Genomic DNA, 13425 nt, shown 5'->3' with positions numbered 1-13425 from the left:
TAAAATTACACTAAGGATCTGATTTAAAATGTCATTACTTTACAAAGAGAGACATGCAATTCTCTGGAGGCCAGCCTTCAGTGCCTTGTAAACTCTCACAACAGATTATAGCCCTCTGCATTTTGACCTGTCATTTAAAAAAAAATAAAAAATTAAACTTCTAGTTCCTCCTTTGAGTGTGCATAAATAGTAAGAACATCTAGTGATATTTTCCAATAAAATAGGAATTTAAATTCCCTCCGGAATTAGATACATGTCTAATTCATGTTATCATTTTTATAAACATATATGTTTTTATAAACATATATGTTTTTATAAACATATATGTTAAACATAGCTTTAATAAGTGTTACATCATCAACTATGTTGAAATGATGAAGGAAACTGCACATAGATAATTAATTTTTTTTGAAAGACACAAAAATACTTAATATGAAATTTTTGGTCTAAATAATATAAACAGACATATTTGTAGGCATATATAAATATATACCTAAATGCATTTATAGTTTACTAAACTGCATATTTGATATAAAAGTTATTTTTAAAGAATTGTGTGATTTCGCATATACCTTAAAAATTCTGAGATGCAGTAATTGTGTCCCAAGTGAAACAAATTAATTTATTGAAATTATCAGATTCACAAGTAACTCTAATATTAAAGCACCTGAAAGTGCACCTGAATTATTTTTCTATGTGCTTTTATGACCCAGATGACTATAAAACTGCTTTTATTTCAGACAAAAAAGTCATGATTCATTTAAGGATTAAAGGTAAAAATGTAGTTTTAATAATTTCTTTTGAATCATATCTCATTGGTTTGTTAAGTTATTATAAATTTGTTTAATTGAGATGCAAGTTCAATTTAAATTTAAATGTTTTGAAATGTGTGTTTTCTTTTACTAATGCATTGCTTACATAACACTTTTAATACTGATCTAAAATGGAGAATACTGAAAAAACAATGCTTTAAGCTCTACACATAACATAAGGGAATCTGTCAACTCCATTTCATCATGAAGTTATAAAAGGTATAACTACTTAATGGAGTTAATATACAGACATCTTTGAGGGCCAATGGCTATTATTTACACTGGTTCATAGCTTGTAGTAAGAGTTTTTTCGTTTGGCCAAGGAATGCAAGTCCACAAAAACTTTCATAACAGCCTGCATTCATTGGCAATATTAGAGCCAATATCATCCCTGGTATGTGCTCATTAAGTTCATCACTTTGAGTGGTACCTTGATGTTTATAGCCTCTGAATGCCAGCTGAATGCGGTTATAAGCAGTTTATACCAATGTCATTTTTCTGTATCCCAGAAGCAAGCCTCAAGCAGCTGAACAGAAGGAAGCACCAGGAACAAAACTGCGGAAGAAAATTAATTTTGCCTGCAATTCAGTCTTCAGCGTGATAAAGTCAGTGGAATGTTAAGAAGCTTAGTATATAAGTCATTTGGTAATTCTCACAATAAAAAAATTGACCTATAAAGTTATATGGGTGCACGCTGACTTTAGTCATTTAAGTACTGGAATCTGACAGCCAAATCTGTTTGCTACAGCAAAGAGTTGAAGAATTATAAAAGACAGTGCATTAAAGTACACAAAGCTATTCCTACTCACATACAGACCAGTTCTGATCTGTCACTGATGATCTCTATTTGCATGACCATATCTAAGCATTGAAGAAAAAACAATTTAAAATATATATTTATTAATTAAGCAATCTATTAACAATCACTGCTTATTTTAATATGTCCTATATATAAAATTTGTGTCAACATTTACATTTATTATTGTAACACAAAATGACAACAAAAAGTGACCTTTTATAATTTTTGCTTCACTATAAAGTTTATTGCAAAGGCAAATATCAAGTTCTAGATAGTATCAGCAGTTTGCTTTATAAGTCTTTCTCAATTTAGTGAGCTGTAGTTAAAATGGAATCTTCTAAGGAATTCAAATTACTTTAAAGTTACCACGGTTCCTTGGTATTCCCTTCACCATAACATAAATGAAATAAATTGCGCTTAAATGTCATAACAACATCAAGTTGTTCAGAGATCATATATGCCCTTTTTGATCACTTGATTCAGCAGGGTCTTAATGGTCCTTCTGAGACTGAATTATATTGAAGAAAAACATACACATGAAACACCCATGCCTATGAGATAAAAGAATACGCACATCTCTGTGCCACCAGGTGCTCACTTGCTGCTTTCTTTTAATTTTCTCTGATTGAAATTAATTTTATGTAAGACATTAAGAACTATAGGCTATTGTGATAGCATAAAAATACCCCAGCCTGAAGCAGAGCAGCAGACTATTTACTAAATAATAAGCTGCCTTTTTTTGTTGTTGGTTTTGGTTTTGGTTTTTTTTGTCCCAACAAATATTTATTTCTTTCTTTATAGGAATAAAATAAAACTAGTTATGTCTGCCCATGCCTTTCTCATGTAATTAACATTGCAGTATTTTAGAGGGTTGTGGATAGGGTATGTGGGTAGGATACGTGTGTACATAGTAGTTGGTAAGTGTTCTGGAAAGCACTATTTCTAATAATAAACAAATACATAATAAATTTTATTATTTAAAATTTGTTTGTCAATATGTATATGTTCCAAAGGTTTTTGCTTCAGTTTGAGCTTTTACATATGTACAGCAGAATAGGCGAGCTTACGAGAGAGGAAATTCCATTTTTCTCAGAATGTACTGTGGACACATGCATTCATAAACTTGAAAATGTCGATGCTGGAATTGTATGATCTGCCAAATAGCAGTTTTCTTGAAATTCATCAATAAAAGAGACATTGACTCATTTTACAGTAATCTGTCCAAAGGGCCACCTCAGAAGTTTTTTTTCTCATGATTTCCCATCATCTCCTCGCTTGCATTGACACTGTGTATTGAGTTCTAGGATTTTCCTTGGTACTCAGTACAAAATCATGGTCTTAAGTGTTCCTTTCTTAGAAATCTCTCCATTTACATTATCATTTCTAGAAAGATCAGGAAATAGCAATCTGTCAAAACACATAAAAGAACAAAAGACAAAAACCCCTCCAAAACAACAACAACAACAAAAAAAGAGAAAACTACTAAACCAGAAAAAACATTGTGAAAACTATTGACAACTTCCTGTTTTCTTCTGTGCCCAAGCTCTTTCCTTAATGCTGTTCACTTATAGAATTGTAACTTACTCCTGCTTGCTCATAGGGTCTTTTGCTTTAAGGTGCTCTCTGAAACTCATCTATTTGATTTAGTTTATACTGGTATAACTACAAGAGTGGAACTCAGAAATGTGTTAAATGAAAACCAGTATTACATTTTTAGTTAAATAACTTTTTCTCTTGACTAATCAGAAGTATTTAATTTCAAAGCATTCCTTTATGGTTTGAAAAGTTACCAAAACAAATTGACTACACACATATCTTCTGAGTAGTTTTTGTTTATTTTATTGAAAAAAGAACAAACTTCACTATTTCCAGTCCTTTGAGTCAATAAATCCATATATCTACTCTAGTTGTTGTAAACCCGAGCCCTATCATCAACAATATAAAATTCAATTTGAATTTTAAGCATTTAATATTTCCTTTAAAAAAAGGAAACACAGTATACTTAAAAAAGTCTACTGCTATTGAATCAGAACTCATGTTTTAAATGATGTGCCACTACACAAAAAAAAAAACCAACAAAAAAACAACAAAAAAACCCAAAAATAAGGATTACAGTCTTCTATTTCTACCGGAAAAGGATAAATCATTAAATGGATAAAGAAATAATACATTGCAAAGGGTAAATTGCCATGAAAAAGGGTTTCCTTGGAAATCTAAAGTATATAAAAAATGTTTATAAAAATATGGGGTTTTTTGGAGCATGTTGAATTAAAAAAAATATGGAAAGGATTATTCCATGAGGTATTAAAAAACATCTGGAAGACAATGCAATCATCAGTCACAGCCAGCAGGGTTTCATGAGAGGAAAGTCCTGGTTGTCAAATCTGATTTCCTTCTATGACAGGGTAACCCTCTGAGCTGATCTAGAAAAGCCAATTGATGCAATCTTTTTGGACTTTAGAAAAGCCTTTGATACTGTCCTTCACAGTATCCTTCTGGACAAAATGTCCAGCATACAGCTGGAAAACCATGTTACACAATGGGAGAGCAACTGTCTCACAGGTCGGACACAAAGAAGTGCAGCGAATGGGGTAATATCAGGCTGGCAACCAGTGGGATTCCGTAGGGCTCCATCCATAGCCCTGTCCTCTTCAACATCTTCATTAATGACTTGGATGCAGGTCTTGAAGGAATACTAAGTTTGCCAACCACACTAAATTGGGAGGAGCTGTCGACTCCTTTGAGGGCTGAGAGGCCCTGCAAAGAGACGTCAACAAATTAGAGGACTGGATAATCACCAACCACATAAAGTTCAAACGAGGGAAGTGCCGGATTCTGCACCTGGGGTGGGGCAACCCTGGATGTACGTACAGACTGGGGAATGAGATGCTGGAAAGCAGTGCCATGGAAAGGGACCTGGGGGTCCTGGTTGACAGCAAGCTGAATATGAGTCAGCAGTGTCCTGGCAGCCAGGAGGGCCAACCATGTTTTGGGGGAGCAGCAGGCAAAGCATTGCCAGGTGGTAGAAGGAGGAGATTGTCCCACTCTGCTCTGCACTGGTGCAGCCTCACCTTGAATATTGTGTGTGGTTTTGGGCACCACAATATAAAAAAGGCATTAAGGTATTAGAAAGTGTCCAAAGGAGGTCAACAAGGATGGTGAAGACTGTGGAGGGAAAGCCTTATGAGGAGAGGCTGAGACCACTTGGTCTGTTCAGTCTGGAGAAGAGGAGACTGAGGGGAGACCACACTGTAGTCTATAACTTCCTCATCAGGGAAAGCGAAGGGGCAAATACTGATCTCTTTGCTCATGACCAGTGACAGGACTGAAAGAAATGGCTTAAAACTGAGTCAGTAGAGGTTTAGGTTAGAATCAGGAAAAGGTTCTTCACCCAGAGGGTGGTTGAGCACCAGAACAGATTTCCCAAGGAAGTGGTCACAGCACTAAGTCTGTCTGAGTTCAATAAGAGTTTGGACAATGCTCTCAGGCACATGTGATCTTTGGGTTGTCCTGCACAGGGCCAGGAGTATGACTCAATGACCCTGATGGGTCTCTTCCAACTCAGCATATTATATGATTTGATGATTCTATGAAATATAGTAGATAGTTCTCCTTCTGTTTCAGGGACATGCACTATTTTGCCACCTTTATTATAGCTTATTAGAAGTGACCAAGACAGTAAACTCTGAAAGACTTTTACATATATATATATTTATTACTCTACTGAGAATATTTTGTATACAACAGATGGCAGCTGTGCACTGCAGGTGCAAAGAAATAGAAAAGGCAAATCTATCATTTTTTAGGGTAGTAGAAATATGAAGTGTTATAGACCTGGACCATGTGCAAAAAGGCTAATATAAGAAGAAATTGAACAAAAATAGTTGTCCCAGTACAATACATTGAGGGTCACTATTTAATTTATTTACTTTAAATTGCTTTTTTGGGGGGTGAGGGATATGTGTCGGGAGGATTAGAAGTAGGGATGGTTATAATTTAGCATTTAGCACATGCTATGGAGTTACCCTTATAGACTTGCAGACATTACATAAATCAATTTGTCAAGTACTTGCAGTTCCCACTTCAACGCACAAAAATGATAAGCAGCGAGTCCACAAAGCTGTTTCCTGATATTTTATTAAATAAAAGGCTAAAAACAAAAACAAAAATCTGCAGAAACCTGATTGATACTGCCAGCTCTTGTTAGTAGTGGTATTATATTTGTATTAACTACATACCATGTAGGTGTGTGTAGTTACCTATGTATTAAATAAAATAATCTTTAGCCATACCTTCAAATATAATCAGTCCATAAATGTTTTTACACTTTTCTTTAAATAAAATACATTTTCTAAATAAAAATATATTTTCTAAATAAAAATAATAATCCTTGGTAAAATCAGTCATGTAATAGAGACTCATGAAACTAAGGGCTATTACCAGCTTTAGAATTCCTTTGAAAATTTCTGCCTTTAATCTTCATCAATATCTATTCAGTGTCATGCTTTCCTTTTATATCTACTTATTTGTTGGACTGACTTGTGAAGTGCTTTGAGATAAGTTGTGCAATGCACTACACAAAAGAAGCTGAAGAATCATGCTGTTGCTCAATAGATGCAGATATGGTGTAGAAAATTGGCAAATTTCTCAAATTCCCCTAGACACGTGGTTTACACTAAAATGTTTTATGACTCTGTAAAAATCAATCACAAATGCAGGAAGCAGGGTTTTTTTTCTCCTCATAAACCAGATTTTTCTAATTCAAAAACTGTTTACCAATGGTAAACACATCATTCTGTGTTCCCTTAAATTTTTCAACATTTTGGGTTTTGGTGTTTCTCCCAGGCATTTTTGTTGAAAAAAGACTGTCTTTATTGCACACTAGATAAAAATGTAAGGGTTATAAAGTTCAGCTGAAGTGAATCAATCTGATATATATTAGGGGAAAGCACTAGTAAAACCAGGAATAATACATGACTTGTATTATTATTGCCATACAGCTGATTATGGCAATTTTTAAATTTATGCTTAAAATAAATTAATTCTTTAACATAAGCATCAAATGACTAAGGTAACTAAAGAGAATGATAAATGCTCTTTTTTCAAAAGTTATTGGCCATATTCAGAATCAGAATTGGTTTCTTTATATCCTTAGGAAAAGATATAATATGAACCTACAGACAAGTCCAGGTTTTGTTTTAAGCATTTCTTTCTGAAACCTATGCTGATCTCAAAAGAAATGACAGGCATTTAGTGTTCAACCAGACTGAAGTAAATCTACCTGTAGGTGATGTTTACATCCAGCACACAAGGCCCAGAGGTTTCATTCTGCATAAGATGCACCTGAAGCATTTGAATTTACATTATTCATAGAGCAGGAATGTGCTCTAAATCAGTCTTTACTTCATTGCATTTACTGTTCCAGAAGCAGAGGCTCCTAATGCAGGCAATGTGAATAATTCACCCTATATTAAATCTCTTCATGCTGGAGTTATCTTCTTACTTAGAGGACTTCAGTGGTTAAGATTTACTTCTCTCCTACCACTAATATATGTGTATAATATATGTGATCTTTTGAGGTAGATTTAAATTTACCCATGTGCAGTGTGTATCTGTGTTGGCTCAGAGAAGCAGCCTCTCCCAAAAAATCTTCCACTTGTGCCTTCTATCTTCTAAGGAGGGAAAAATTTGCTGCTGTGATGGCTTTCCTCTCTGAGCAAACACAGCTGGTCACTCTACTGAGGCATGAGGTTGGTGATTGGTCTGCAGCCAAATGGACAGGGAGGTAACAGTAAAGAGAGTAACCCTTTATTAGTAATTTCTCTTCAACTGGTGGAAGGTCTGAGCAAGCTTATTTATAACAGGGTTTATATTGACTCAGTGCTAATTTGCATTCTCAAATAGAAATACAAGATACAGCAAAATATCTTTTAAATTAAAAAAGCTGCTTTCCTCTGATTGGGAACTCCAGTAAGTCCTCTAATTAGAAGCATATCTATATTGCTGTTGTTTCTAACTCTCAACTATTTAATTTATTCTCTGAGACTATTATTCTCATTTCTGTAAGAGTTCCTTTTATTTTTCTGTATTTTCTCACCTAAAGAAATCTTCCTTCTCATTTCATGCCTTTAGCAATTGCACAGTTGAAAATCCAGTGTTACAAATGAGAGATTATGCCTTCAGGAGAGAAATAAAGGACAAGATTAATGAAATATAATGAAACAAACGCATATCTATCATGTAAGGCATGAGAGAAAGGAGTTTTATCCATTTATGTATTTATAAATAAATGTTTCTGCTATATATAATTTATACATATTTCTGCAATCACATATATAATTATTATTTGTTTCTAAATATTTTTTTTCCAATTTTCATGGTATGAAATTTTTAAGCATCCATTCTTTGACTTTTGATATTTCAGCAAAATTTACTTTAGATCAATTTTTTCTGGAATATACATTAATTTTCTTTTTCCAGATAAACAGAGTGTTTTTTTAAAAAAAGAGGTGAAGACTACAGGCCTGTATTCCTTTAGATTAATAAAAGGTACTACAGAGCTGAGAGAAAAAACAGCTGCTACAGCTAGGAGGAACACAGAGAATATGGAAGCAAACAGATGCTTAAAGAAGACGAGATGGAATTTAAAATGGGACCAGTCTGAACTTTCAGTGGCACTGCTAGGAGCTGTGATATAGTTCAGCTGTGATGGGAATGTGTGTAAGCACAAAGCAGCTTGCAAGACAAGTTATTATCTTTAGTGCTGAGCACAAGCAGCTCTGGTCCAGTGAAGTATATACATATGTTTAATCTATTAGTTCCTTTAAAATCGAGTAAGAATTTAAATCCCTTATTATTCTTTATTTTTGTTAGACTTTTTTAAAGTCTGATTACTTCATTTTACTTCAAGTAGTTTATGGAATATTAACATATGCAATTCTAGAAAATAGAACTTACTTAAGGTAGACAGTGTTATAACTATGGAAAGTACTTCCCTGTGTGAGGTGTACAGATTGTAAACCACTCAATGAGCAGATGGACTAAAATTTTTTGTAAGTCTAACTTATTATCTTCTTGAAGCAGTGACTTTCCTTAAAGAAATGTGTAGGTATATAACTACTTGGTATGGTGTAAAAACATAGCACCTTTCATCAGTTCACATTAATGGACACCATATGGTTTACATTGGTGGTACCTTTCCAGGTGGATAAATGCTGTTTAGCACATTGTGAGTATCAGCCTGTGGCGAAAAAAAAAAACACAAGTCAATAAAATTATTTAAAGTATTAAAAGAAATATAAAACATACAATTTCTTTCTAAGACAAGACAACAAAGATGAAATAAGCAAGCAAAAAACCATCCAGATTCATTTGAAATAATACAGAAGATTGAAAGAAAGAGAATAAAGGAAATTTTGCCTTTAGTTGNACAGGACTTGAAAAACAAAAGAATAGATCCTTATGTGATATATGCAGAAATATTTTCAACAAAAACATTAACATGGGGATTCATTTATTTATTTACAGCTCATGTATTAAAGAACTGGATAGTCTTACAAGACCACCTGGGTATAGCCAAGCCACATATATATAGCTCACAAAATTTCATTCACTGAAATCTATGTTTTGAGATTTCCAAGTAGATTCAATATCAATGATAGTGTTCCAGCTTTTAAGAAGCACATTTCAATGAAATCTTAAGGGGGTAATTAAAAAAAAGTAAGTAAAACACCACAAAAAATAATTATTAAACTGCTGAATGACAATGGCAAGAGTAACAGTAAATAAAAAATACAGAATAAATGCCTTTTACTAAAACCTTTTTCATCAGAAAACTCTCTCTTTTATGATATAGTTTGTTAGCTGTGGCGTTGTGTTCAAATTCTTGAAAATATTGTGTAATGTTCTTCCTTATTGCTTTGCAAGATAGCGACATTTTGGGTTTATGTGTTCTAAGAAGGCATCAGAACTCTATGTTTAGCATCCCAGTCATTGTTGGAAACCTTCTCTATTATATATTAAAAATGAGTAAAATTAAAAAAAAGCAAAAATCCAACAACCCAAACAAGCACAAAAAGATAGAAACAACCTATAACTTTTCTGTAGATAAATATTACTTCGTATTTTTTAGAATTCTCCTTTTATATGCTAGTTTCTATGCCTTTCTTTTACATTGTTATTGGGTCATGGATTGAACCTCAATTCCTGAATCTTGTGCATCATCTCCTTTGTCATTAATTTTAGCTATCTCATAACAGTGTGAAGTAGTAACTCTGCTTAAATTATGAGATACTCCAGATTATTTCCTTAAAGTTTCACCAAACGTCTTGTTTTCTCCATATATATTTTAGACTGTACGTTCTGGCGTGTATGTAATATGTATTTTCCAGAAACCAATTGTACAAATCTGTAGAGCTTCTACTAAACAAAAGCAATATGAGAAGGCACTGCAGACAGAGCTATAATTTACACAGATGTATGTACATCTAGTGTACATACATAGGCATAGTCAGAAGATACCTTCTGCCAAACAGGAGGTTGTTTTAGTCAGTCATTCCTTCTTTTCCAGATCCTCCTCTTGCTTTGCAAACTTGAAGAACCTGAGCTCTCAAGCCTGTAGGTAAGAGTAGTTTCTGTGAATGTACAAGGAGTAAATATAATAGAAACCTATTTCTTGCTGGACATTTAATTGGAGAGTACTTTCTGAATGTAAATGACCATATAAAGAGAAGAGACTTACAAAACTCTTGATTATACATGCAGTTAAAATTTCTCAACTAGATGTTTAGCCTCATAGCTTTCATTTTGCATAAAAATATTTTTTTCCTTTTAGATAATGTCATTAGAATTCTCTTGAAAAAATATTCTAGCCCAAATGAAATTGTTCATTCACCTCATACTCTGAAGCGACATTTGTGACAAAATATGAGCAGAAATGAAAAGTGATGTGGGACACAAAAAGTTTGATTCATATGAGAAAAGAGAATTCTCTAAAATGCTTCACTTTAAGGGCTTACCTACAGGACCCCTGCCCCCAGCCCTAGAAAAATGAAGCAGAAAGAAGCAAAAGCTTTTCTGTAATAGGAAGAAAAATAAAAAAATTACAATTCAGTGAAAGGTTTTTGCATAGAATAGCAAATGAAAATTAATCACAGAAATAGAGGTGTCAGCACACTGTGTAATTTAAGCAAAGTTTTCAGTGAACACTGTTTTAGCTGTAATGAGCATTTCTTTGTGTGTGTGCATGTACAACGGGGAGAAGCAAGGTTAGAGAGAGGCAGACAGTGAAATGTTCTTCCATTGGAAATCTGTGAAAGGATAAGACTAAATAAGGTTATTACCTCAATTTTATCATTTAGCTCTATAAGACCTTTATTTTTCCTTTCAATAGTTAGATTGTACATTATGCGTCTTCCAGAGAAACTACAGGAACTCCAAGATATGCATGACTCAGTTACCAGTTTTTGAGTTTTCTGTGGTTGATTGACTTAACAGTCATTAATGGAGAAAGCAATTGGCACTTTCAATAAAATGGCAATCATGGAAATCATGAGCGGTTTTACATCAGATGTCCACCAAATGAGGTTGAGCATGTTACTGAAGATTCACCCAGACAGTGATATTTTTCAACGTGTCAGAGAGAAATTGTGGTATCATCAATAGGGTGTCCAAAATGCTTAAGATGAATAAAACATAGAAGCGTTTGGATCAATTTAATCAAAATAATGACATCTTTTTCAAAAGGATTTTTAAATCAAGTTGTAAAACAACATATTTGTTTTAAAATTATGAAGCAGTCCTTTTTATTCAAAACAATCCAGGGGTTTTCTTCAGTGTTCATATTTTTTTCAGATTTATTCCTCATGTTCTACTACATTCTACATCTAAATTGAGATCCCACTCTTAAGTCCTGTGCTCTGTTTTATGATGATAAATTATCATTATTTGAATGTATAGAGATTTGTAGTTGTTATTTTAAAAATATAGATCTGCTGTCTTTGAACATAATTTCTCTTTTTTGGTTATTTCCAAAGTCTTGTTTGACTGGTCTGTCTTATTATTGGATTAGTCACAAAAAATGACAAGTTGCTGGTAATATAGATGTCCATGTAATACACAGATTACAGCATGCTGAAATGTTTGGTTTTAATAAAGCAGAGAATTATTCTTTTCTCTACAGACAGTACTTTTTAATCAGATCCAGAGAAATGTTGTGGAATGTTTGACAAGCATCACTTTATATCTTTCTAATTTAAGAATATGAAAGTCAATAGATTATATCAATAAAGATCTTTACACTGAAGTTTTAGGTGTAAGTCAGTGGCAATTGTTATGCTGCCTTACTAGTGACCTCACAGCCTGTTTTAGGAGACAGACCTTTTCAAAGAGACATAAAGGTCTTTTCTCTTTCTTATTGTTTTTTTCCTGGGGTCATTTTGTGGTAAATAAAAGTTCAAGTGTCTAGCTGTTCAGTCTTTTCTTTTCAAGCAGTGTTCTTTCAGATACCTGAATGCTTTTTTCCTAAAAGAGAAAGACTGTGTGAAAGAGTAAAAGCAAAGACAAAAGCTTACTCAGGATTTCCCTCAATCACTACTATCTGAGAGTCTTATGTCTCATGCAAAGTGCCTAGACCAGCAGTATTCATTTACATTGTGTTTATTTATTCCTTCGACCACCCCAAAGGATGGGTGCTGTGTTTTGTGGTGCTTTAGTAATGGGGCTATTACAGACACCATGTTAAGCTGAGTTCAAGGAACTCATTCATCTGACTGATGGCACTGGCAGTCTAGAGTGAATGTGCTCCTCTAACAGCAAAATACTAATCAAGTTTCAGTAATACTTTTCATGCAATCTCATGGTGCCTTTAACTTGTGAAGAAATGATGCAATGGACAAAATCATTCCATCACTGTGAGCTGAGGCTAATTAAAGTTAAAAAAAAGAAAGGGAAAAAGAAAAAAAATGGTTTTCCTTATTTCCAAGTTCATTGAACCAGCAATAAATGCTGTCTCTGAATGAATTTCAAGCTAATTTGTGAGACACAAATTAAAAGTAGATGTGCAATACTGCTTTGTAGTATAGAACATACAACTCTTTGCCTGTGAAGAGGAAAATCTGGGGTCAGCAAGTCACAGAAACACGTGTTTCAGAGTATGCTGGAAGCTATTGCAATTATAAAATGTAATAAATGTTTGACAAGAGGTATTGAACTAACTCCTCACAGACCATCAGATTAAAGTGAGACTGCTTAGTGTGGCTTAAAATGCTTTCAACAGCTTTTTGTGTCAGTAAGAACATAGACAGCATTTTATGAAAGAGGTAATAAAATAAAGCTTTTCAGTAGTCTAACCCAGAGGTCAAAAAGGTGTAGAATAAAGTTATCAACATCAGTCCCCGGAAGCCCTGACTGAATGGTGGTTGATGATTTTGTGTATGAAGTTCCAGCAATGGGCACAAAGCAGTACCTTGGGTGGCCTTGAAATAAGAAAGGAAGGACTTCAAATGTAAATTTAAACTTTAATACAGAGTTCTTCCTTTTTTTTTTTTTTTAGCCCAGAAATCCAAGGTTTAATTTTCTAGAATAACTTTTCCTAGAAATGGCTCAAAATCATTCCAAAATTCATTAAAATATATATATACACATATATAGCGGACCTATTGAAGAGGATTTAAGCTTGTTTAAAACACACCTTAAATATTTCTTAATATCCAGGAAGAAAGTTGTAATATCAACAGTAAACATTTAACTGCTCCTTTGATTACCAAGCCCAAATCAAAGCAGAAAGCAAACTTTATTTTAAAACTAGTTAGTAAC

This window comes from Lepidothrix coronata, unplaced genomic scaffold, assembly GCF_001604755.1.
Source record: "Lepidothrix coronata isolate B3197 unplaced genomic scaffold, Lepidothrix_coronata-1.0 Scaffold0, whole genome shotgun sequence".
Taxonomy (NCBI): Eukaryota; Metazoa; Chordata; class Aves; order Passeriformes; family Pipridae; genus Lepidothrix; species Lepidothrix coronata.
The sequence above is the reverse complement of the archived record's forward strand: the minus strand, read 5'-3'. Positions refer to the sequence as shown.